The sequence below is a fragment of the Dermacentor variabilis genome, chromosome 11 (genome assembly GCF_050947875.1).
Source record: "Dermacentor variabilis isolate Ectoservices chromosome 11, ASM5094787v1, whole genome shotgun sequence".
Taxonomy (NCBI): Eukaryota; Metazoa; Arthropoda; class Arachnida; order Ixodida; family Ixodidae; genus Dermacentor; species Dermacentor variabilis.
The window spans coordinates 12,527,208-12,553,431 of record NC_134578.1 but is presented as its reverse complement, the minus strand read 5'-3'; positions in this window follow the sequence as shown (position 1 = coordinate 12,553,431).

The following is a 26,224-nucleotide window of genomic DNA, read 5'->3' as shown; positions in this document are numbered from 1 at the left end:
GACTTTCACGCGAAATGTACGGTTGGACAAATAGCTTTCTATTAAGACGAGCATATTGCCACGGATGCCAATTCCCCACAAGTCTCTCAATATTCCATAGCGCCACGTAGTGTCGTACGCCTTCTCCATATCGAGGAATACGGATAGGAAATATTGTTTATGTAGAAAGGCGTCGCGAATGTTTCCCTCAATGCGCACAAGGTGATCGGTTGTGGACCGCCCTTCTCTGAAGCCACACTGAAAGGGATCGAGGATATTGTTGAGTTCAAGGTAATGTACAAGTCTGCGGTTAACCATTTTTTCAAAAAGCTTACAAAGACAATTTGTAAGAGCTATCGGACGGTAACTTGCCGCCAAGGAAGGGTCCTTGCCCTGTTTAAGAACAGGGACCACAATCGCTTCTTTCCATGTGGATGGGAGGTTTCCCGCAGCCCAAATAGCGTTGAAAAGCGTGAGTAGTGTAAGTTTGGTGTCAGCGTGTAAGTTTCTGATCATTTCGTACATGACCCTATCAGGTCCCGGCGCAGAGCCCCTGCATGTGGTCAAGGCAGCTCTCAACTCAGCAATATTGAAAGGCCGGTTATAAGGTTCATTCTGCCTGGATTTTCGTATTATGGGCTTACATTCTTCTATTTGTTTGTATTTCAAAAATGATTGCGAATAATGGTTTGAACTCGACACGCTCTCGAAGTGTTCCCCAAGTGAATCTGCCTGATCTTTTATTGTTTCACCTTGTGTGTTTACCAAAGGAAGTGAATATGTTTGGCGCCCTTTTATCCTATTAAACCGGTTCCAGACTTTGGCCTCATCTGTATACGAGTTGATACCGGATAAAAACGTCTGCCAACTCTCCCTTCTAGCCTGTCGGCGTGTTCGCCTGCCTTGCGATTTCACTTTCTTAAAGTTAAACAGATTCTCCGCAGTGGGAGAGGCGCGTAGCAATCCCCACGCTTTGTTCTGTTTCTTACGAGCGATCCTACAGTCCTCGTTCCACCACGGGACACGCCGTTTGCATGCCCAGCCATTTCCTTGTAATATACATTTAGTTGCGGCATCTATTAAAAAGGCTGTAAAGTATTCCACGGCAGCATCAATTCCTAACGAGGACATCTCATCCCATGAAATATTACTGAGAGTTCGGAATTTCTCCCAGTCAGCTGTATCAATCTTCCACTTGGGAGCCTGTGGTGGATATTCGTTTTCTTTAGGTGTTCTTAATAGTATGGGGAAGTGGTCGCTTCCGTAAGGATTGTTTATAACTTCCCATGCGAGTTCAGGAAAAATAGAAGGAGAAACTATGCTGAGATCAATTGAAGAAAAGGTTTTGTTGGCAAGACAGTAATATGTGGGTGCCTTCTTATTAAGCAGACACGCACCGGAAGACAAAAGGAGCTGTTCAACGAGACGACCTCGCGCATCGATACGAGAGTCGCCCCATAGGGAGTTGTGCGCATTGAAATCGCCAAGAACAACATAAGGTTCTGGCAATTGATCTATAAAGGATTGGAATTCATGTTTCGTTAATTTGTAATGTGGGGGTATATAAAGAGAGCTAATGGTGATGAGTTTGTTTAGGAGAACAGCTCGAACCGCCACTGCTTCGAGAGGCGTTCGTAGCTGTAAAAGTTGACACGCAATGCTCTTATGGATAACAATGGCGACACCGCCCGATGATGCGACAGCATCATCGCGATCTTTGCGAAAAGTTATGTACTGTCGGAGAAAATTTGTGTGTTTAGATTTTAAATGTGTTTCCTGTAAACACAGCACTTTTGGATTGTGTTGGTGGATCAGTTCTTGTACATCATCAAGGTTTCTAAGGAGACCTCTGACGTTCCATTGTATGATTTGTGTATCCATATTTAATGTAAATTAGTGCTGTGTGTACGGAAACGGAAAGATGCCTTAGATTACAGAGCCCTTTCGAGGCCCTGTAATTGGTGTTTTGTTCTTTTTGAAGCGTTCGAGTGATTCTCGACGCTCCTTAGGCGCCTGGTGCGCCTTGAGGATAGGTGTGGTGTCCATTGCCTCTTGTGAGGCGCCGGACACGTGCTCTTGAGAGCGGGAAGTTTTCAGAGGGAGTCCCGCCTTGGAGGGCAAGACCCCTGCGCCCACCAGCCCGGAGGTCGATGGGGCTCCCAGAGGGATTTGGCTGCGCTGGCCGTTGCCAGCGCTGGAAGGGGCCTCGGAGGCTGCGGCAGCCTCGGCTGCACCCACCTTCGGGGTGGATGGTCCCTTCTCCTCGGTTGACGGAGCAGCGCTAGCTGCAACCGCCGCGGGGGCAGATGGCGTGACTGCCGACTCACTGCTTGTGGGTCGGACAGCCGCCGGAGGCCGTTGTGACGCTGCCCCCTGACGCGCCACTTCGGCAAAGCTGGCCTTAGGAAGGTATGCAACCCGCCTGCGTGCCTCTTTGAATGATATGTTTTCTTTTACTTTGATAGTGACTATTTCTTTTTCTTTTTTCCAAGACGGGCATGACCGCGAGTATGCGGCATGCTCGCCATCACAGTTCACGCAGTGTGGAGCGTTTTCGCACGTTTCAGAGGCATGGTCACGGGAACTACATTTTGCACATGTCTGGCGGCCTCGGCAGTTCTGTGAGCTGTGGCCGAATCGCTGGCACTTAAAGCATCGTAGGGGATTCGGAATGTACGGTCTCACTCGGATTTTCACATAGCCTGTCTCGATAGTGTCTGGTAGGTTGCTTGAGCCAAATGTAAGTATTAGGTGCATGGTATTGATTTCTTTTCCGTCACGTCTTATTTTAATTCTCTTAACATTGATGACGTTCTGATCATTCCAACCATCTAGAAGTTCAGCTTCAGACAATTCAAGCAGATCAGCATCCGATACAACGCCACGGGTAGTATTCATGGTACGGTGTGGGGTCACTGTGACTGGAAGACCCCCAAAAGATACAAGTTTGGACAGTTTTTCAAATTGTTTCTGATCGCGGAGCTCTAGGAGAAGATCACCGCTAGCCATTTTCGATGCTTTGTATCCGGGACCAAAAACTTCTGTCAGAGATTTCGAGACAATGAAAGGTGAGATCATTCTTACAGTCTTCTCAGGCTTATCGGAGTGGATGACATGAAAGCGGGGAAAGTTCTGTGTACGATTGCCAAAAAACTTAAAGACATCTTCGGTGCGCCCTCGCTTCTGAGGGCGATCAGGAAGTTTGGGGAAACCAGTTTCCATGAAGATATATAAAAATTCGGCAACAGCGCCGACCGCCCACCACGGAGCCCAACGCGGGGACGCGGCAGAGCTTGCATACAAGTCTGCACGACGCCAGTCGTACGCCGCCACTATAACCAAATATGGTGTACCCAAGGTTGGATAGCCACACAGGGTTAACCCTTGCCACCAAGAAGAAGGAAGTAAATAGAAGAGAGAAGGAGACAGGAAAGGTGGAAAGTAAGGGAAAGACGAAGGTTGTAGGAAGAGAGAGACAGGAAAAGGCGACTGCCGATTTCCCCCGGGTGGGTCAGTCCGGGGGTGCCGTCTACGTGAAGCAGAGGCCAAAGAGGTGTGTTGCCTCCGCCGGGGGGCCTTAAAGGTCCGAACACCCGGCATCGGCTCAACCTCCAGGATCCCCCTTTCCCCGGACACGGCTAAGCCGCGCACGGCTACACGCGGGAGGGTCCAACCCTCGTGTGCTCGGGTACGTGGTGTCGCAACACACCAAACGCCTGCTTGCGCAGACGCCCCTGCGGGGTGTGCGGAATATAACCAACTCTTATATATAGGTTTCATTGATTACGAGAACGCGTTTTATTCTGGCGAAACCTCAGCAGTCATAGAGGCATTACGGAATCAGGTTGTAGACGAGCCGTATGTAAACATACTGAAAGATATCTATAGCGGCTCCACAGCCACCGCAGTCCTCCATAAAGCAAGCAACAAAGTCTCAATAAAGAAAGGCGTCAGGCAGGGACATACGATATCTCCAATGCTATTCACAGCGTGTTTACAGGAGGTATTCGGAGACCTGGATTGGGAAGAATTGGGGATAACAGTTAATGGAGAATACCTTAGTAACTTGCGATTCGCTGATGATATTGCCTTGCTTAGTAACTCAGGGGACCAATTGCAATGTATGCTCACTGACCTGGAGAGGCAATGCAGAAGAGTGGGTCTAAAAATTAATCTGCAGAAAACTAAAGTAATGCTTAACAGTGTCGGAAGATAACAGAAAATTACGATAGGCAGCGAGGCACTGGAAGTCGTAAGGGAATACATCTACTTAGGGCAGGTACTGACGGCTGATCCGGATCATGAGACAGAAATAATCAGAAGAATAAGAATGTGCTGGGGTGCGTTTGGCAGGCATTCTCAGATCATGAACAGCAGGTTGCCTTTATCCCTCAAGAGAAAAGTATATAATAGCTGTATCTTACCAGCACTCACCTACGGGGCAGAAACCTGGAGGCTTATGAAAAGGGTTCTACTCAAATTGAGGACGTCGCAACGAGCTATGGAAAGAAGAATGATAGGTGTAACGTTAAGGGATAAGAAAAGAGCAGATTGGGTGAGGGAACAAACGTGAGTTAATGACATCTTATTTGAAATCAAGAAAAGAAATGGGCATGGGCAGGACATGTAATGAGGAGGGAAGATAACCGATGGTCATTAAGGGTTACGGACTGGATCCCAAAGGAAGGGAAGCGTAGCGTAGCAGGGGGCGGGAGAAAGTTAGGTGGGCGGATGAGATTAAGAAGTTTGCAGGCATGGGATGGCCACAATTAGTACATGACCGGGGTTGTTGGAGAAGTATGGGAGAGGCCTTTGCCCTGCAGTGGGCGTAACCAGGCTCATGACGATGAAAACGATTAAAGCCTCAAAGTAGGTGTCACCCATTGTTGTTATCAAAAATAAAATAGATTTTGGTTCCGCATTGATCTTTGTAAACAGAATAAAGCGATTTTCGCGGAAGCCCCTCCTCTTCCTCAGACTGCAAAGCTGCTGCACATTCTCATAGGAGCCACGTACTTCTCGAACTTGGACTTTGCATCGGCATACCTTCAGGAGCTGCTGCAACCTGAAAGAGTGCTACTTGATTTCTTTCAGCTCTTACCAAGGACTCTATCAGTTCAAACGATTGTACATTGGATTAGCCAGCCCCTGTAGCTTTTCAGGAGATGGTGTACCATATCCTCAAGGGCTGTTCCGGAGTGTTCTTTTATATAGACAACGTCATCGTGTTTGGCAAAAGTAAGGAAGAGCATCTTGCACACCTTGCCGCTGCTTTGTCTAAAATAAAAGCTGCTGGCCTCAATCTGAATGTCAAATGTGAATTCTGCGTGCAAGAGCTATTTTTTGGAGCGACAAATATAACAGATCAAGGTATCTCGCAGCTTCCAGCAATGCTAGGCTACCGTGAACACTCCTGCACCGGAAGAGACTGCAAGTTCGCGTTCCTTTCTTTGACTGGTAGAATAGTATGCTGTATTTGTGCCATGTCTTGCTGACATAGTGAAACTAAAGCGAATACTACTGCGGAGAGACCACCATTTTATTCGGAGTGACACTGTGTATGCTAGCTTCTACAAGGCAAATTTCTACTGTCCTTCAGCCAGAGCTTCAAATGCTCCACCCCACTCTACCCATTGTTGTCGCTACAGACAATTGTGACTGTAGCCTTGGTGCTGTTCTCCAACAAATCAACGTATATAATCGACGCACCATAACTTTAGCTTGTTTCACCCTATCTCCAGCGGAACACAAATATTCGTTATGAGAATGCGAGACACTTCCATGTGTCGGTACATGCGAACATTAACATTTATACCTTCGGGGGCGCCTTTCATGCTACGCGCAGAACACCAAGCTCTTGCACTTCTGCTGTCATCGCGAGCATCTGGAAGACATCCTCTTGCAGTTGTCTTTCAATGTCTTCTGCGCTATAACTACATTTTGGAGTACCAAAAGGGTTCATAAAGCTAAGTCGTAGATATTCTACACCATAGTCCGATTTCATTTCCCTAGGAGGATGCTACATATGACGAGGTTCTGTCGTCGCTGGAACAGCAACTGGACAAGCAGTTAGCGAAGGTACCGCAATGAAGCATGTCAAGGTTTTCATGTTACCATTGTGGCCTGCACACAAATTACTATCTTCTGAATTTCAGCCTTCTTCCGGGTGTGCGAAGAGCTTTGTATCGTCGGAAACTTGCTTTTGTGAGGAGAATTACTGGTCATCCCCGTATCTTCCACGTGATAACTGAATACAACGGCTCATGGAGCTCATCCTGGAATTGTCCGAACAAGGACGCACCTCCGTGAATGCTTTTGATGGCCGGGCATGGACAAACAAGCCGAAAACGTAATTAGCAGCTGCGTCGTATGCCGAAATTCTGATAAGGATGCGAGGACAGCTCCCGTTCCAATCAAAATGTACCTCTACCAGCGCACCCATGTATTCTGCTATTCATATAGTTGCTATCCTTATAGTTGCACCCTTGAAGGTGGCTCCACAAGACTAGAGATATGCCGTCACTTTCCTTTTTCTTCTTTTTGTCTTCGCACGAGAGCAGACCCCGGCGAGATTGTTTGCGACAACGGGCCCCACTTCACAGCCGGAGAGCTCATGAATATGCTTGAGGAACACGTCATTTTTTGAAACACTTTTCAGTCTTCTATCATAAATCGAACGAACTCATCGAAAGATTCAATCATATCTAAAGTAATTTCCTGCCAGTTGCCGTAGTAGAGCAGCACTCTTGCATCAAGATACAACACAATATCACGGTATCCGTATCACGGTATCATGGGAACGGTATCACTGTATGTACCGCTGCACGCTGCACGCTGCCTCAGGAATCGCCCCAGCCATACTGCTACACGGAAGACTGCCCCGAACACGTTTTGACATTGCCGGACTGCCATTGCCAACATCTTTTGATGAGTTCGCTGCTGAACTTCAACGCCTCCGTGAGCGGGGCGCTGGAGGGAGTCCACCGCGTTGTACTGGCTACACATATATGTTTAATCACTGTCGAAGTAATTAGCTGTCTGTATGTTTAGGTGAAAGTTATTGTTTATATGACAGCGTTGCATTAATTTTTTTCTTTGCACGTTCTCACATGAACAAGTGGATATATTAATTCCAGTAATATAGAGCCTCAATAAGATTTTGTGAAGCGAAAGTACCCGAGACAGCGCAACTGCGACCTGGAGAGAACCCTTCAAATAAGCTACTACCAATAAGAGCATTTGTCAAGGGGATTTAGTCCAGCAAGTTCCGAACTATGGCACTACATCTCGCTATGCTAGAATCTGCGCTTTGGAATAACGTTGTGGAATAAGACGCTGGCCAGGGCATCAGTTATATCGTTATCGCGTGAGCTTTAGGGGCCCTTTAGAGAAAGTTTATTTCTATGGAAGACGATACGAACACTGAATCACAATCACCGCATAATTCCACCAGGACGGTAAGTGTCGCAGAAAATCCGGCGTCGGTGTTGGCGCCGTCGGCAATGTTAGTATAAGAAAAATAATTCCGAAACGCGCACTCCAATCCGTTGCCCAGAGACGTTACTGAACTAACTGACTTCCGCAAAGTAAAATGTGTCAGAAAATTCGTAAAGCACGACTTACACACTACCTAAAGACATGATGGCGTCGGATAGTAATTTGAATAGATGAGAAAACACAACTCTGTTACGCGGAAACACAAACACCACATTGCTTCTTTACGGGGGTATAAACCATTGATGAGTTACTACTTGCTACCTCAGCCTTACGGGGGTATGAGCCATTGGACAAGGCAACACCGCGGTAGCTATGTCGCCTGACACTCTGTTTTTTGTGCAGCTGCTTTTTGGGATCCTTTCTTTTGCTGCGGCCTGTGGGAGCAACGCTTACCACCGTCGCGGGCCTGCGTAGAACGTGCCTACGGTGCCAGTTTCTGCAGACGTTTGCGATCATTCAACATGGATCAAGACTGCGTATCCACTGCACGTGGATACATCGTACGGCGCAGCTAGTTAGAGCACACTGACGTCAACTGGAGACCACGTGACAGTCCGGCTGGCAGCTATAAAGGGCGCTTTTGGCTCGTCGCTCTTCAGTGGACACGGCAACACCGCCGTGGCTAGGCCGCCTGACACTCCGCTTTTTGTGCAGGTTGGTGACCGAAAATACGGCTTTCATAGTAATTATCCTTGCATGTCTGTGTTGCCGTGTCCACACACGCTTGTAAATTGCGCGAGTGATTGTTTATCAGTAGCATGCCTCCTTCTAAATCTATCGGGAGATGTCGAAGAGGATCCTGGGCCTCTTCAGGATATGGTGAAAGAGATGCTAAACACGCAGAAAGAAATCCTTGCTAAAATTTCTGAAATTCAGGCAAAGCAGTTAACCTCAGAGACAGTAATTTCGGTTGTCCAGAAACGACTGGAAACAATCGAATTGAAACTACAGTGCGTAGAAGACGCCAGCACCTGACTTGTTACTGTTGAAGGTTGTGTGAGAAATCTTGATGGTTAATTCCTTCAGATGTCAGAACGAATAGACCACCTCGAAAATCGTTCAAAGCGTAATAACAATATTGTTAGAGGAATAGAAGAGGCCAGACTTGAAACTGATGAAATATTCCTGCGAAAGGTTAATGACGACGTGTTCGGAAACATTTTAAAACAAAAACTTGACTCTATCGAAAGAATTCATCGGTTGGGCAAGAAGGTCCCAGGAACAAGTACACTAGTGATATCAGAGTAGGGGACTTCAGGGAAAAATCTAAAATATTTTAAAAATGCTAAAATTAAAGGGGACCCCGATCAGCGTGCAAGAAGCTTTTTCTAAATAGAGTTGCTACTGCTCGGAAACACTTGTGGAAGTCGACAGCTGAGGAGAGGAAAACCGGAGCCAAGGTGGCATGTGCTTTTGACAAGAAAAAATTAACAATGTGCTCTATGCCTGGGATGAGATTAACAGCCGCCGATACACGCACCCGGCTCCTGCGGCCGCGATTCGTTCGGCTTCGGGTGCCGACTGACTCGACCAAAATTAATCTGCATGCTTTAAGATCTATAACCTGAATGCAAGGAGCGTACTTAACAAACAAGATAGCCTAGAAAGCATTGTAATGGAGCACGATACAGATGCAATGGCAATAACAAAAACATGGCTGAACCCGGATGTGACTGATGTCGATGTAACGCCCCTCGGTATACCATAATAAGAAAGGATCGCCGCACTAGAGGGTGTGCGGTAGCTATACTTCTGAAAAGCGACCTTCCTTTACGGTACTTAATGATCCAAGCAATGTCGAAACAGTCAGGATTAAAACTACCTTGAATGACCGTAATTTGCTAATCGGTGGTGTGTACCGGCCTCTCAACTGCCCTGTAGAAGCACTAGAAAACTGGGAAACCTTTATGAACTTGCACGTGCATCCAGATGACAACGTATGCCTTGCGGGCGATTTTAATTTGGCTGGAATTGATTTGGCGTCGAATTCTTCAGGAAGAAACGAAGTACGCAGTTGTGATAAGTTATTAAATATTGCATTTAATTATAACCTGCCTCAAATTGTCTCTGGCTTCAAAAGAGTGAGCGCGGAAACTTCACCGCTTTTAGATTGTTTTCGTTTCAAATCGCCTATGTTCTTTTATTATGAACTGTAAAATCGAGGATGATATATGTTGCTCGGCGCCTGCAACGTTCCAGCGAGTCATGGACACGGTGTTAGCAGGATTGAAGGGGCAGACCTGTCTTGCTTACTTGGATGACGTCGTCTTCACCGGAAATTTCTACGACCACCTTAGGTGGCTAGCGACAGCACTAGAGGCCATCAAGTCATCAGGGCTCACTCTGAAGCCAGAAAAGTACCGCTTCGCTTACGATGAACTTCTGTTTCTAGGCCACGTCACCAGCAAGTCTGGAGTCCGCCCCGACCCGCAGAAGACAGCTGCCATCGCAAAGTTCCCGCAGCCCATCGACAAGAAGGCAGTGCATAGATTTCTTGGCATGTGCGCCTACTATACGCGCTTTATCAAGGACTTTTCACGCATCGCTGAGCCGCTGACACGGCTAATTAAATGTGACGTCGAGTAGGAAACGCCGTAGGCCCACGCATTTCAAGAACTCAAAGGAGGCATACAGTCGCCGCCCGTACTTGCGCACTTCGACGAGGACGCCGATACCGAAATCCACACTGACGCCAGTAGCCTAGGCCTCGGAGCCGTCCTAGTCCAGAGAAAAGATGGTCATGAACACGTGATAGCTTACGCTAGCCGGTCGTTGTCAAAAGCGGAAGGCAATTATTCTACAACTGAAAAGGAGTGCCTCGCCATCGTTTGGGCTAAAGCCAAATTTCGCCCTTACCTATATGGCAGGCCGTTCAAAGTCGTCAGCGACCATCACGCCTTGTGTTGGCTAGCGAATTTAAAGGATCCATGAGCACGGATTGCGCGGTGGAGCCTAAGACTGCAAGAATATGCTATCACTGTAACCTATAAGTGCGGACGAAGACACTCTGATGCCGATTGCCTATCATGCGCCCCCATTGACTCGCCGCCGCAAGATGACGAAGATGACGACGCCTTCCTTGGCATTTTAAGCGCGGAAGACTTCGCTGAACAGCAGCGAGCAGACCCCGAGTTGAAAAACTTTGTCGAGTATTTGGAAGGGCACACCGGCGATGTCCCTATGGCATTTAAGCGAGGATTGTCTTCGTTCTCGCTTCAAAACAACGTACTCGTAAAGAAGAACTTCTCACCAGTGCGCGCCAACTACCTTCTTGTTGTCCCGTCAGGAGTGCGTCCGGAAGTATTGCACACCCTATACGACGATCCGACCGCTGGACACCTCGAATTTTCCCGGACACTATCGAAGATACAGGAAAGGTATTATTGGCCGGGCCTGACCGCCGACGTCGCCCGTTATGTCAGAACATGCCGACACTGTCAGCGACGCAAGACACCCTCGACAAGGCCAGCCAGATTACTACAGCCAATCCAGCCTCCTTGTCGACCATTCCAGCACATCGGGATGGACTTGTTGGCACCTATTCCGACGTCAACAAACGGAAATAAGTGGATGATTGTGGCGCCAGACTACCTTACCCGCTTCGCTGAAACTAAAGCACTGCCGAAAGGTAGCGCAGCAGAAGTGGCGCAATTCTTTGTCGAAAACATCCTGCTGCGACATGGCGCCCCTGAAATCCTCATTACCGACAGAGAAACGGCCTTTACAGCGTCCCAAGCCATTCTGCAATACAGTCGGACAAGGAACAGGAGGAGAACGGCCTACCACCCACAGACGAATGGTCTTACGGAGCGCCTGAATAAGACCCTCGCTTACATGCTAGCAATGTACGTCGACGTCGAACACAAGAACTGGGATGCCGTCCTGCCGTACGTAGCATTCGTTTACAACACGGTATTGCAAGAAACAACACAGATCACACCGTTTAAGCTGGTTTACGGCAGGAACCCGACGACAACGCTCGACGCCATGCAGCCGCACGTCACTGACGAGGAGAATCGTGACGTCGCTATCTATCTCCAGCATGCCGAACAAGCCCGACAGCTCGCCCGCCTGCAGATCAAGAACCAGCTGAGCACCGACAGCCGACACCACAACCTCCGACGACGCTTCGTCGAGTACCAGCCCGGCGACCGTGTTGGGGTATGGACCCCGATACGCCGACGAGGACTCAGTGAGAAACTACTGCGACGATATTTCGGACCCTGCAAGGTCATTTCGACGTATTGGCGCACTGGACTATAAGGTCGTGCTAGACGGCATTTCGCATTCACAGCGGCGCCACGCACGATCTGAAGTGGTCCACGTGGTGCGTCTTAAACCTTTTCACGGACGCTAACGAACTTCCTTATTTTGTTGTTTTCTTTGGTACGAGTGGTTTTCTTTATTACTTTCGTTTGTTTGCAGCATCGGATCGATGCTTTTTAAGAGGGGGGTATTGACACATGTACTTGTCTTTATCGGGCGACACGTTTTGCCGCCTAAGAAATGTTACCGCACAGTGTGGGACGCGCCTGCAGGTATCCGAAGTTTCTGGAAAGTTATCGGTGCTTCTATTCGCTGTCTGTTGTCGCAGAAACTTGTGTTATCTCATTTCATCGCTTGACGCGAATGGTGCAGAACTTTGTAGAAGGCACGCGGGTCCGAACGATTAGTCTCGAACATTCGACGACTGCTGTATAAAAGCCGACGCGCTTGACCCACTGATCAGAATTTCGATGATCGCCGAGTGTGTTCGCCGCTATTCTTTGAGTGTAGCCTGTTTTTGAGGGCACAAGTTCGCCCAATAAAACGCTCGTTTCGTTAATCAGAGTTTTCCTGCCTTTTTAACCGTCACTACCACGTGACAATATTTCGGACCATAAAAGGGACGTTTGCAACCTGGCCTACGCGAACATCAGCGCGATCCGCTACGAAGGCGCTCCTGCGATACTTGAAAGACACGGGATTTTCTTACAAATTGTGACTGTACACTGTGTGACGTAGGACTGTACGGTGACACTGCGTAAGACTAGGAACGCCTTTGCGGGCTGCCTGACGGCGCCCACAGAAATAGTTCGTGCGTACTTGCGTGTGTGTGTTTAGGTTTTTTTTTCCTTTTTTATCCTTCTTTCTTTCTCACCTATTGCATCCTCTTGCCCCTCCCCCAGTACAGGGTAGCCAACCGGAGATAATCTCTGGTTAACCTCCCTGTCTTTTCTTTGCCTCTCTCTCTGTCTATAAGTGACGTCTTCACAATTGTCTGTGCGCGAACTCTTCCATGCATCCAAAATATCGTTCTTGAATTTTACATTAGTCGATGATGTATCTATTTTAAATTACCTCGAAGTCTCGTTAGTTAAGTTGCTAGGTCTTGTCCACTCTGGCGCAAGCCTGGACGAGCTATGGAACTTCTTTTCAAACATGGTCGAGCACTGTCTGGAAAGCTTTGTCCCAAAACGTTTCAAAACAAAACAAAAAATTCCTGGATAACCAGAGAGATAATTTATGCAAAAAGAAAGCTAAAACGAAAGCGAAAGGAGTCTTCAAAGAATTGCCGGTCGATTGACAAAAGCTGCATTTCTAGTATGAGTTGCGAATTAAAAGGGCTAATCGAACAATCGAAAAATAGGTTCTATAATGTCACCTTAAAATCTATTCTGAAAAACGCCCGCGTTAAATTTTGGCGATATATTAACCCCCCCAGCTGCTTCTCCTCTGCATGAAACTGAAGATAGCACTCTAAAGAAGGTACAGGATTTCAACTCTTCCTTCTCGTCAGTCTTCACACGCGATAACGGCTTCCTGCCCGGTTTTACCGATGAATCTGAAAGGCCGCCTTTTCAGGATATAAAAATTGACGAACAGGGTGTATTTAACATCTTACTCCACATGAATACTAAAGAAAGTACGGGGCCTGACGGAATTCCTAATGGATTTTTACAAAGGTACGCAGAGTGGGTTTCTAAATTTCTAACTGCGATTTTTCAGGCATCTAATAACCTATGTTCCTTTCACAGCGCATGGAAGCATGCTAAAGTTATCCCAATTCATAAATGTCGCAGCAAATCAGACGTCAAAAATTATAGGCCGATCTTCCTCACTAGGACTTGTTTGAAACTACTTGAACATATAATATCTAAGCAACTATTGGTCTACCTTGACAACTACTACATCCTAAACAAATGCCAACACGGGTTCCGTCAGGGACTCTTTACAGTGACTCAACTAATAGAGACTGTTCCTGATCTCGCATATACAAAATAACATAGGCCAAACAAACATAATATTCTTAGACCTGCTCAAGGCTTTCGACAAGGTGTCGCACCCAAAGTTGGTATTAAATTTAAATTATATTCAAAACCCTCGCTTGTCTCAATTGTTGTCGTCCCACCTAAGCCATGCAGACCAATTTGTCGCATGTGAAGGATACCGGTCTTCCTTTCTGCCTGTAGAGTCTGGAGTACCCCAGGGAAGTGTATTGGGCCCCCTGTTATTTTTATTATTTATCAATGACATGCCGCACAACATTACAGTTTCCATCAGACTTTTCGCAGATAATTGCGTATTATAGCTTCATCAGCCTGGTTACGTCCATTGCAGGGCAAAGGCTTCTCCCATACTTCTCCAACTACCCCGGTCATGTACTAATTGTGGCCATGTTGTCCCTGCAAACTTCTTAATCTTATCCACACACCTGACTTTCTGCCACCCTCTGCTACGCTTGCTTTCCCTTGGAATCCAGTCCGTAACCCTTAATGACCATCGGTTATCTTCCCTCCTCATTACATGTCCTGCCCATGCCCCCCCCCACATTTCTTTTTCTTGATTTCAACTAAGATGTCATTAACCCGTGTTTGTTCTCTGACCCAATCTGCTCTTTTTTTATCCCTTAACGTTACACCTATCATTCTTCTTTCCATAGCTCGTTGCGTCGTACTCGATTTAAGTAGAACCCTTTCCGTAAGCCTCCAGGTTTCTGCCCCGTACGTGAGTACTGGTAAGACACAGCTGTTATACACAGCTGTATTATATAACCGTATCGAATCACTTGCCGATCAGATGAATTTAAATTCAAGTTTGCAAACGCTAAAAAATTGGTGTGAGAGCTGGCAAATGGTTCTGAACACTGACAAAACAGTTTACATGTCTATCACTAGAAAATGAAGTATTATTCATTACGCTTATCTATTGAAGGTGTCTCGTTAAAAAGAGTGTCAACATTTAAATACTTGGCTTTAAAGCTTACTTCGGATTTGCGTTGGAATTAACACGTTGGTTACGTATCTACCAAAGCCCAGAAAGCCTTGTAGTCGCTTAGAAAAAATCTGTATAATGTTACCCCCGAAGTAAAATTCCTGGCATATAAAAGATTGATTCGACCAGCTATGGAGTATGCAAAAATTGTGTGGGACCCATACACTTCATCTAATCAGTCTAAGCTGGATAAAATTGAGCGGCTTGCTGCACGGTTTATTTTTAAGAAATATCGTCGTTCCCATTCTCTTACCCAGTTATGTGAACTTGATGAAATTCCCTCTCTAGAGTCTAGAAATGAGTATGACCGTTTGAAGTTTGTTTTTCTTATTATCCAAGGCCATGTTAAAATTGATAAAGATGACAATTTTCACTTATCTCCTAGTAACTATTTTTCTCACCAACAGAGTATGTGTATCCCTGCTCCTACTACTCGCAATGATTGTTTTAAATACAGCTTCTTTCCGAGAGCAATAAAACAATGGAATCTACTATATCAGACTCAATAGTAAGGACGTCAGCTTTACGCGACTTTCTTGAAAATGTCAAAAGCACATGTGTACGCATACCATAACTTGGCCTAATGGTTATAATGTACACCTGGGTATTGTATTATATGCTGTATTTGCCATGGTGCATTTGCCATGGTATTTGCATCAGTGCATTCCCCAAAATGTACTTTATTTTCTTTATCGTGTAAATGTATATTTGCTTGTATTGTGACCTACCACTCCTGCAATAGCCCAAAGTTGGGCTGACAGTATCAATAAATGAAATGAAATGAATGAATTGCTCTACTCGCAGTGGCGCCGGGATCGGCCCACGATTGTTTCCTATTGGGCCCCGTGTCGCAGAATATCCGGTGTCGGTGTCGGCGTCAACGGGAACAGATAATTTTATCGCTTTCGACTCTCCAAGCATCCTCCCAATTTCTTAAATGAGATAAGCATTATTTGGGAACTTCGGCCGCTTTTTCGCATGTTTGTTCGTATCTATGCTTCTTAACACAGCGACTTGGGCCACTTGGTATGCGCCTTTGGATCTGTGTCGCGACAAACTTGGAGTAACGCGTATGTGCAACTAGGTATGTGCCACTTTGTGTGTGCGCGTTTTCGGTCAGTCACCAGGAATTGGTATATGCCACACTCTTCAATATGGGCGTTTCTCGTGTGCGGGTGGAATGGAATCCGCGTCAAACAAGTTCCTCAAGAATATCAGACCGACGCTTCGGGGCGCGGCTGTGCGAATGTGCACCTGTATTGGCGGTTCTGTTTACTTATTACTATTATTAATAAGCCATTTGATCTGAAAACAGGTCGCTTATTGTTGATGGCAGAGTTTAATTGTTGCCTGCCTAGTTTTCCGCTCTGTTTTTTTTTTGTACATATTAGTGTGGGGGTTTACATATTGGTATGGCAATTTTCCCGTTTCTAAGCTTTGTAGTTCAATGATGTTAGCGACATTTACTAGTATCCCCCTTTCCCTAGGTACGGCTAAGCTGCGCACGATTAAGCGTGGGAGGGTCCAGCCCTCATGTACTCGAGTACGTGGTGTTGCAACACACCAAACGTTTGCTGGCGCGGACGCCCCTGCGGGGCTTGATGAATGTCGACCCTGCGCTGGCCTCACTGTTGAAGCCTCTCAAAAAGGCCGCAAGCAACATGGTGACGCATCTCACTGCGACGTTTTTTTTTTTTTCATTCTTGAGATTAGGTGCCGCTCTGGACACCCGTTCGTGCTTCCAGCTTGTATCAGTTCCCGACACGTTTTCTAGGCTCCCGCTTCATTTCAGAACTAACCTCGCATGTGCACTACAGTGTCATTCCTGCTGAAGTTCCTTCTGACCGCCGTGGTCGTGGTTTGGAAATTGTACCCGTTTCGCATATGAACGCATTCGTTTGGCGTTTCCTGTCAGTTTAAGTTGTGGCTGAGCTGACTGCTCCCACGTGCGGGGGTGGCATTAGTCTGAGCGCTACGTGTTGAATTCATGTTCTCATCTCTCCATGGTTATCATCTCTACATCGCGCCGCAAAAGTTGGTGGAACGCCTTCTGAAAAAAAAAGAACTGCGGCCTAACCGTGAGCTTACGTGCGTATGGGCGCGTGTGGTGTGCGTGTGGTGTGCGTGTGGGCGCGAGTGTGTAGAATATCCCAATGTTCATGCTACATCCTTCTCTCATAGACACGCTTCTGTCCGCTGTCATTCTGCCTTCAGCGGACATAACTGGTACCTACTACATAGGGGTGCCCGAATAATGAAATTTTCAAGTCGAATGCAATACAAGTATTCGACAAAAACGACCGTGTATGTCTAATCAAGTATGAAATGAAAGGGGATAACAGGGCTATAAACATTCACACATGTATGTAACACCGTTCCCCTTTATGCACCCGAATATTTCAGGACCTTGTAAATCATAAACAGCTGGATTGAATTATCTGAGGAATCGCGGCTATGATGCGAATCAAAGAAACAACTTGTTACAACATGCACGTACATTGCCTGTACAAGTGTTGTGTTCGCTGTAGGAGTGAAGTGTTCTGCTGCAGTCCCCAGCATTACTTAAAGGAATGGAAAAATTATACGACCGTTAAAACAATAAATCGGAACAAATTCAAATATAGGTTGTCTAAAAGCGAATCATCCTTAAAAACTGACTGGAAGGTATTCACCAGAAGTTACCTGCCCCACGCGCACGCTCACACATTGGTGCCTTCAGGCGACAACCATAGTTAGAAAGAAATAGGTTTGCGGATGTTGTTTGTTCATCGTAATGCATGTAACATAGTGCATAGCAACATAGCGCAAGGACGAGGGACCGGTCGTGTCAGGACAAGCGGTTTCAACAAAGATTTTATTGCGGATCCTGAGCATATATATGTACCGGTCTGCTTCCGCAGAGAAGACGAAAGTACACTGCCGTGCGCAGACTATGTCAAGAATTCATACTTTTTTTAAAGCCACTGACGGCCAGTTGACGCAATCACATCCTGCCCATGTGACCTCGGTAGCTTCTATGATTTCCCTGGTTAAGCTATTGCAATGACGTTACACGACAACTGTCTGATCAAAAAGAGGACGGCAAGGTGAATGCGCGTCACATTTTTTTGCAATGATCTACCAGTTGGCCATCTGTAGCAATTGTGCTCTTGCAGAAGCACATGCAGACGGAGACAAATAGCTTGAATGCCTGACGTAGTCAGCAGGTGGCAGTGAACCTTCGCCTTCTCTGCGGATTTTCAATGGGTGTATATGTATTCTCAGGATCCGCAATAAAATCTCTGTTGAAAAGCATTTGTCCTCTTTCAACCAAAGTTATTCTGCACCTGCGTCATTCAGAGGAATTCTCACGTCCATCTTTCTCTCGCCCTCCGGGCACCAATAAGTGTTTCTTATCGCTTAAATAATAAAAGCAACGAATGCTCGAGAACTTGGAATAATTAATATTAATTAGCTAGGACTATTAAATTTCTAGTCGATATGTCGAATATTCGCACATACCATGGTATCTTACGATTTCCTTTTGTTGAAAACAACATATGAGGTTAATGTTCAACACTTTACAGAGAAGCCAGAACAGATTAGTACTTATGAAGCTGGCCTCAGAGTGGAAAGTTATTTTTCTTGAAGAATAACTGTGACGTTTACGAGCTCGAACGTCAAATCACTCTAGTACACGTGTGTGATCTTATTTGTGCAGTCGCTTCGCGCCGGAGAAATAACTTCCTGTGCTGTGACGTGTGAGTATTGTTTACGGAGGTGCGTAAGCCCTTTCAGGATGCTGTCGGCTTCAAGTTGCCTAGGAACCTTTTGAAAGCCGCTTCTCCTTCTCCTTTTCTTTAATCGCCATAGCTTTATTTCTTTATGTCTTTATTTCTGATATCGTTATTTCGCAGGTGAAATTCACATCAATTGCCACGAAGTAAAAAGCGTCACTGGAAAAGTTCAAGAGACGCTCTGTACATACGCATGTGCTGAAGGTTACTCCTAATCGAAAGTGTTACCTGAAGAAGCATTTGTCGGCCGCAGAGTGATCCTATAGACCCAAGCTCAGACACTAAATCATGAAAAGCGGCAACGCGGAGACGCTACAAAGCCCTGGGCCAGGATTTTAAAGCGAAGCCTTTCTCGATGCTTTTACTTCTCTCGGGTTTCGCGCTTCATCATTGGGGAGAGCAATGCTCCATCCGCTTTATTAATAGAAGTAGTCGGCCGTGAACGGTGGATGATAAAGGTCGCATAGAATCCAGTGGAAGACATTGCTACATATTCACGGCTCTGATTTAACCCAGTTCAAGATATTCATCTGAAGACTCGTTGAACGCATTGCGGCGTTTATGTCTTACTGTTCTTCTGGTTCACACTCACAAATTCTTCGTGACCGCTCACGTGTCACGACGTGTTCAAATAGGCGCTGTCTAAATCGCACCCTGCCTGAGCGACTGAATCCTCGCAGAAACAGAAACTGATAACAAAGCCATAGCTTTGGAGAGCGCAAAAAGGGGGAAAAATTGAGCGACGTACGCAAGTCAGATGCTCTTCGAAATTCACGCAGTTGAGCTAGTTGCCGCAATTCATGACGACTAGCTCAATCACAGCGCTCGTTAAGTGATCAATAAGACCATGCTTTTCTGCAAAGTAGGTCGCGGGAAGCGACTGCAATCGCCGAAGCACGTCGTAACCGGCCGGTTTCGACTCGATATATTGTAATATAAGCGAATTTACCGTGCCAAATAAACATGTTTTAAGTATTGCAAACTTTCCTGCTCTCAATTAGAATGTTCGCAATGTACCCGTTGCGTTACTGTGACCGAATGATGCGGTAATAAAGATTGTCGTAAGCAACACTCGCCATCTAAACCCCGTCACGACGACCCCTTAGTCATCGTTTCCCTGTCTTCATTCATGAGCGCGGGGACCGTGTGTTACAGGACTGAGCCTCAATAAAATAAAGAAAAACTGTCATCAACTTCATGCACCACATTCATTGCAACATATCTGAAATTGAAGGAATGTCTGCACTTGAATGTGCGCTACAAGGCTGTACTCGTCACCTGGTTACAGTAGTTATAACTGGGCGTATTTATTACTAAATAAAGAAAACGAGCAGCCTGCTCTGCAACCTTCTAAATTTTCAGCTGGCACCTGAGGGACGGCCAGCAGAGGTCGATGTGGGAGGGGAGTAAATGAGTGGGAGCTAGGATAGAAAGGGGCGTGCACATAAGAAAGACCTATTTGCAACTATATGTGTGCGATTCTTGACAAAAGAACGTTAACCAGAACTCGCAATGCGTGGCAAGCCATGTCACACGGCACCGCACCTCCCCCCCCCCCCCCACTACTGTTAGAGCATGGCCCAGGTGCTCGATAGAGACTCAAACCATTTTGTCATCGACTTCGCGTACGCGACGTACCACCCGGACACAAAAGGGCGTGAGCGCTGTTGGCTCGCCTCCCGTGAGCCCACTGACAGCTGCCATGCTATGCGTGACATGCCCGTCCGGGACGCACTGTTGCATTTTTCTTCACCTAGCATTGACTCTGTTTTCCTCTTCATGTCTTCCCCGTATTAAGCCGCTAGTGTGCCACTGGATCCTCACCATTTTATACGCAACCACAGCATTCGATGCATGTATACAACCTTTAGATTCGAACGAAGCCTTCCATTTCCCCGATAATATGTTTAGTTGAGAGTCGGCGATTGTGTGTATAGTTCCTATCTTATCGCGCTGTCTTTCCCATTTTGAAATCGCACAAACAACGAAAGCTTTTTTGTTTGTCTTTACTAAAGAACGCGTCCACAGATCGACCAACATGCCACGCTGCCTCAGGAACTAGGGCCGTTAAGGTGTGGCCGGAAATGTGTAGTGATATCCGCAGCTGCACTCACTGCAAAATGTTTCCGAAGCAAGCACGACTATACCGGTGCGACCCTGCATTGCGGCAATACTATGTGCCTAAGGGATCGACGTTGGGCTAGTTGGTGCATCATGTGCGGATGTAAAATTTAGGAACAATTTTCTGGCAGCCCAGCCTCTAACTGGAGTGCCGAGTAACAGCCTCGTAGCCAACGCCGCTCTAAGGAAAACAGCAAGACAAAAATTTTGCTATAGCAATGTGATAACCACGGCTTTCCATCGCTCCTAAACGGGTGCGCAGTGAACACGATTTGAGCTGAAGGTGAGCGTCATACGGTTCAAATTACCTCTGCGAAACGGGTCTTGCCTATTTAGTCGGCCATTGATAATTAGAGAGCAGTCACGAAAACTAACAAGGCCAATCAGCTGCACAACCAATATTGAAAAACTGATATTTTTTTCCCATAAGATCATAGAACACTCATTGGTAGAAGAAAGGAAATGTCACCAGGTTAGCTATTTGGTATCCTAAGAATGGTTTAATGAATAATGCGAAAAATTTCTTCCGCTTTGAACAAAAGTGAGATTTATCGAAAACGGTTTTAAGCGCTTCCTAATAATGCTAATCTGTTTGTTGTTATAGCTTGTCATATGAGTTTAATGTTACATTCAAAATGTTCTCGTCTGCTATAATTTTCGCTTGTATAGAGACATGTATTGGTATAATTTTGTTATAATAGCGTCTACTTAGATTTGTTTGCTTTTTTATCATTTCCTTTTGAGTATCTGTTTGCCAAAGTACAAGGTCTGTGCGGGCTGTGAGAACCCGCCAAGCAGGCAAGCTTTCCTCTCTCACAACCTGGAACATCTATGTAAGCATTGGAACATATATGTGATAAAGCCAGTGAAATTGAAAGTGCTCTGAGCTGCAAAAAGAAAACCGTGGGGAGTAAATAAACGGGGCCGGCAAAAGAAAATTGGAGGTTAGAAATACCGCTGACGGTCCTGGCTTGTGTTACCCAAAGAAGTATCGTCGAAAGAAAGGCCTTATTTGAAAATTGAAATTTTCATCAAGAATAGTTCATCTATTGTTTGTAACTGCTCCGGACAACAATAAACCTGCAGTGGTAATAGAAAGCGTTTAGTCGGCGAGGCTTGATCAAAAAAAAAGAAAAGCTGCCACTCGTCATTAATAAATTCACATATTTAAATGTATGATTCATCAAAAATTGAGTGCTTCAAAACAAGCAGCGCAAATATTCATGAAATCCCGAGAGACACGCATTAAATGAGTAGCAACTTAAGTGAGCCGAACAATTTTAAATAAAAGCTAAAAAAAGATGTTTCAGATGGCCTTTCAAAGTGCCAACACTAGGTTACCGACCTCAGCAAAGGATGCCTGATGACGTTGAATAACCCCAAAGGGGGTTAACTTTAAACAGGTCAATAAACACTAATATGGAAAAGTATGTACATTTTCCCAGAGCCGTGCTTCCCTCTTGATGCATTCTTCTTCAAATTAAAGGCAAGAAGAAATTCTCAGAACGGCCCTTGTATATGTTTTGACGTCTGCAGCGCACGGACGCGCGCATGCGAATGCCGCGAAACCGATGATATTCCAAATGTTCTTTACAATTACGCGTGAGTTATATTCAAATGCATTCACTCTATGTTCAAAAAACATTTAGAGGCGTCCTGAACCACCCTTCCGGCTTTGAGAAAAGACACAGTCCGCGGACAGCGTGTTCGCTGCTGGGAACATCTCAGCCAACCTTTGCAGTCGTGCGCGGTGCGCCGAGGTCTCAAGCGGAGTGCGAAGTCACCCTTCTCACAAACGCTCTCAAATCAACAAAATCCTGCTCCTTGCTCTTTTCTGGACGCTTTATTTCAAGATATATCAGATTCCGATACGCGGCTGTTTTGGCCAATATCTGACGTCAATCAATAAAGGTGTTTGGATCAGTGAACTTCGTCCTACTGTTATTCTGCTTCGATTTTTGATCATAATTACATTCTTCCGGAGGAAAGCGAATATCGTCTCCTCATGCTCGGTCACGGCAGCGGCCGCCCGCATAGGAATTAAACTTTGGCCACCCTGCTTATCTGTGCGGTAGCTGTCGCAACTCGCTGATTTCAACTAATTTTGAACGCCCACAAGCCCGAACCACGCGAATCTTAAAGTCAGACCAAACCCACACTTTGTCAGCGCGCGCCAACCCCTGGGCGCTACTGGTTAGACGCCTTGGCAGACTTGGCGCTTCAATATGCGCAAGCTGGATGTGGCTTCCATCGGTCGGCCAAGCTGGTGATAGACAAAGAGTGCGTGCGTGTGTGTTTGCTGCTAGACTTTTCGATAAATAGATGTTGCTCTTTCTGGAATAAACCGGTGACAGAAACAAAACATACAAATAAACGTGAATTTAGATCATTTTATAATAATAATAATAATAATAATAATAATAATTAATAATAATAATGCCTTTATTTGTGTCACATGTAGGGTACATGACACTGGAGGACGGTAGTAAAACCTGTCACAAATGACACCTTGACAAAGCTATGCAGAGATGCTTAATTGGGCATAGATGCGTAATTTTTCAAGTGAAGTGCGACTATTAAATCTGACGGTTACGGCTGTGAGGAGAGTGTGCCACCAGAGAAATAAGGTTACCATAAAGAATTACTCTGTGTTAGGCAGCACTTTCCCATAGAAAGTTGACGGACAAGTAGGTCAGTCATAAACTGTAGTTAATGAATATTAGAGGCCTGCAGAAACTGAACCCTCAGAGGATTTTTTCTTTGTCTTGGGTAATATACAGCATCTAGGGGAATGTAATAATGACTCGTATATTACGCACTATCCCGTACCAAGTAATTTAATATCACACGATTTTCAGCAACCGTTCCTGATTTGAAGATTCTTGCCAGCGGGCGCAGATAATCTTTGAGTGACGTAAATGATGAGCACCCGACGTCACGGCGTTCCCGTGAACCACCAAAGCTTTGACGGCAATGAACTCGTCTATCAGCTACTCTATTTGAAACGTACGCGCACGTTCGTCGACGTGGGAACTAGGTACGAGACGCTGACCTGCGTCTCCTGGGAATATTTCGACAAAGGCATGTGCAGCCGCTGTGAATGTGCGTCATCAGATCTTAAACGTCACACAGCGAAGTTGCATCCAAGGAGAGAGAGAGAGAGAGAGAGAGACAAAAGGGAAGGAAAGACAGGGAGGTTAGCCAGTGTAAATACCGGCTGGCTACCCTGTGCTGGGGAAAGGGGTAAAGGGAATAAAAGGAGAAGGAAGAGAGAAGAAAAAAATACAAGAAAAATGCACACAGTAACGCAATGTTACGCGCAATAATAGTCAAAGGCGTTCGCGCAATTCACATGTCCTTAAGAACTTGAACAAAGCCCTTAAGGCATTGAGTGCCGAAACCCGTCTGGACCAGTGTCCCATAACTTTCTCTTCTGCGAAGGGGCGATTGTCCAGTTTTTCGAGCACGGTCACGAGCCCTTTTCTTTGCACATTGTAACGTGGACAATCACAGAGGAGGTGCGCGATCATCTCTTCGCAGCCGCAGGTGTCGTAAGCAGGGCTGTCGGCCATTCCAATGCGGAAGGAATAGGAGTTCGTGAACGCCGCTCCGAGCCATAGGCGGCACAGAAGTGTTGCTTCCGCTCGTGGCTACTGGTCGGCGGCGGTACGGTTCCAAGGAGTTACCATCCAAGGCAATTTTCGTGTCGTTGGCGTGGTAAGCACAAAACTCCCCACACGTGGGCCGATACCGAGATAGTGCAATGCCGGGCGAACCCGCGGCGGAAGTGAAGCAAGCGTTAGGCACTCCCCATACGTGGGCCAATCCCGATGATAGTGGAATGCCGGGCCGACCCGCGGCGCAGGTAAAGCAGGCGTGAAGCATTCTCCATACGTGGGCCAATCCCGAAGCTAGTGCAATACTGGCCCGACCCGCTGCGGAGATCAAGCAGGCGTCAAGCACTCCCCATACGTGGAACGATCGCGAAGATAGTGCAATGCCGGGCCGACCAGCGGCGGAGGTACAGTTCCCCATTAAGGGGCGCACATGCACAGCTTCGCTGGTGATCCCTCTCCGCAGAGTGGAAGGGCACTGAGCTTTTCTCTCAGGGATCACGTTTTCATGATCGCTATCGTGACGAGCCTGGAGAATGGTGTTAAGCTTCATTTCTAGACGTCAAAATTGAAATGCATTTCCTTTTAGCCGTCTGCTGCAAGTCATACTTCGTGAAAGCTTCCCTCGTAAGCACACAAAGTTCATGCTATATTCGATTAAAGCTCAAAACTGGTGCCTGCAGTCCTTCATGACCCCCGTTAAATCGTTTCTCACGAACCAAAGAACACAATAAAATTAATGGTATTGGTGTTGCTATGCAGCTTACTTCAGCGATACATTAGCGGCTGCATTAAATAAATATCACTACAGTGTTCTGATAGCATAACGAAGCACAAAAGTTTCCACATCACGCGCACACGACTTCCACGGTGATATTTTACTCGGCTGTGGTAGTTTCTTGTATGAAGGAAGCTTCCAATGTACTTAAGTACACAATGCCTTACTGAATCTGTTGGGAATGAAACTTGACGTGGACCCGCCACTGGGTTGTTTAGGGGCTATGGTGTTGAGCTGCGAAACACGAGGTCCCGGGATCGAATCCCGGCCCTGGCGGCTGCACACGTTAAAGGTACACGTTAAAGAACCCCAGGTGGTCAAAATTTCCGCAGTCCCCCACTACGGCATGCCTCACAATCAGATCGTGGTTCTGGAACGTAAAACCCCATAATTTAATAAAGTTTCCGTACACACGCGAAGAACTTCAGTATGTCAGCGATTTTTAATCTGTAAACACCGCTAAATTATTTACATTCTATTTATTTTGCAGCGAATATTTCCTTGATATGAAACTGCTTTCTCTTTCAATACTTCAAATTCTTAAGATATCATAAGCAAGAAGAAGCGTTTCAAATCGCGTCTTTTCAATGCCGTGTGTTGTCGTGTTTTTTTTTCAATGCCAAAGGCGTCTCGACGCGTGGGAGTCTGGTGGGCCTGTATGCAGGCCTGCTCAAAGGAGTACCGATCATAAGGCGATGATACCCGGCACCGGCACCGATGTCGCTGGGCAGAAGTAATATTGTAATCAGTAATAAGTAATCACAAATAATTGCGGCAAGTAATACCGTGCTAGCACTCTCTTTGTCGTCCTCTTTATCGCGCTCGTACTCTCGAGCGGCTCGGCCGTCGTCTTTGTCGTCGTTATGGTGTAAGTGGCACAAACAGTGACGCGGCATTCTCAATATTGGTGCGGTTTGTCACTTCTGAGACTGTGTAAGGGCTGTGACCTGCGACAATATTGTGAAAGCTCCTTATAAGAAACTTCAGGGGTTACAGGCTCGTATTGGTTCGTAAGAATTCTTGAGCTTTATGATCCGAAAACAGGCATGCTGTCATGGCTGTCTCAGGATCAATCGGGACCACCTAAGATTCTCTAAAGCGCACCCAATGGATTTGTACACGAGCGCTGTTGTATTCCGCTTAGGGTGTTCCTGCCCCAATCGGAACTCGGCCACCAAAACCGTAACCACAAATAAGCACACATG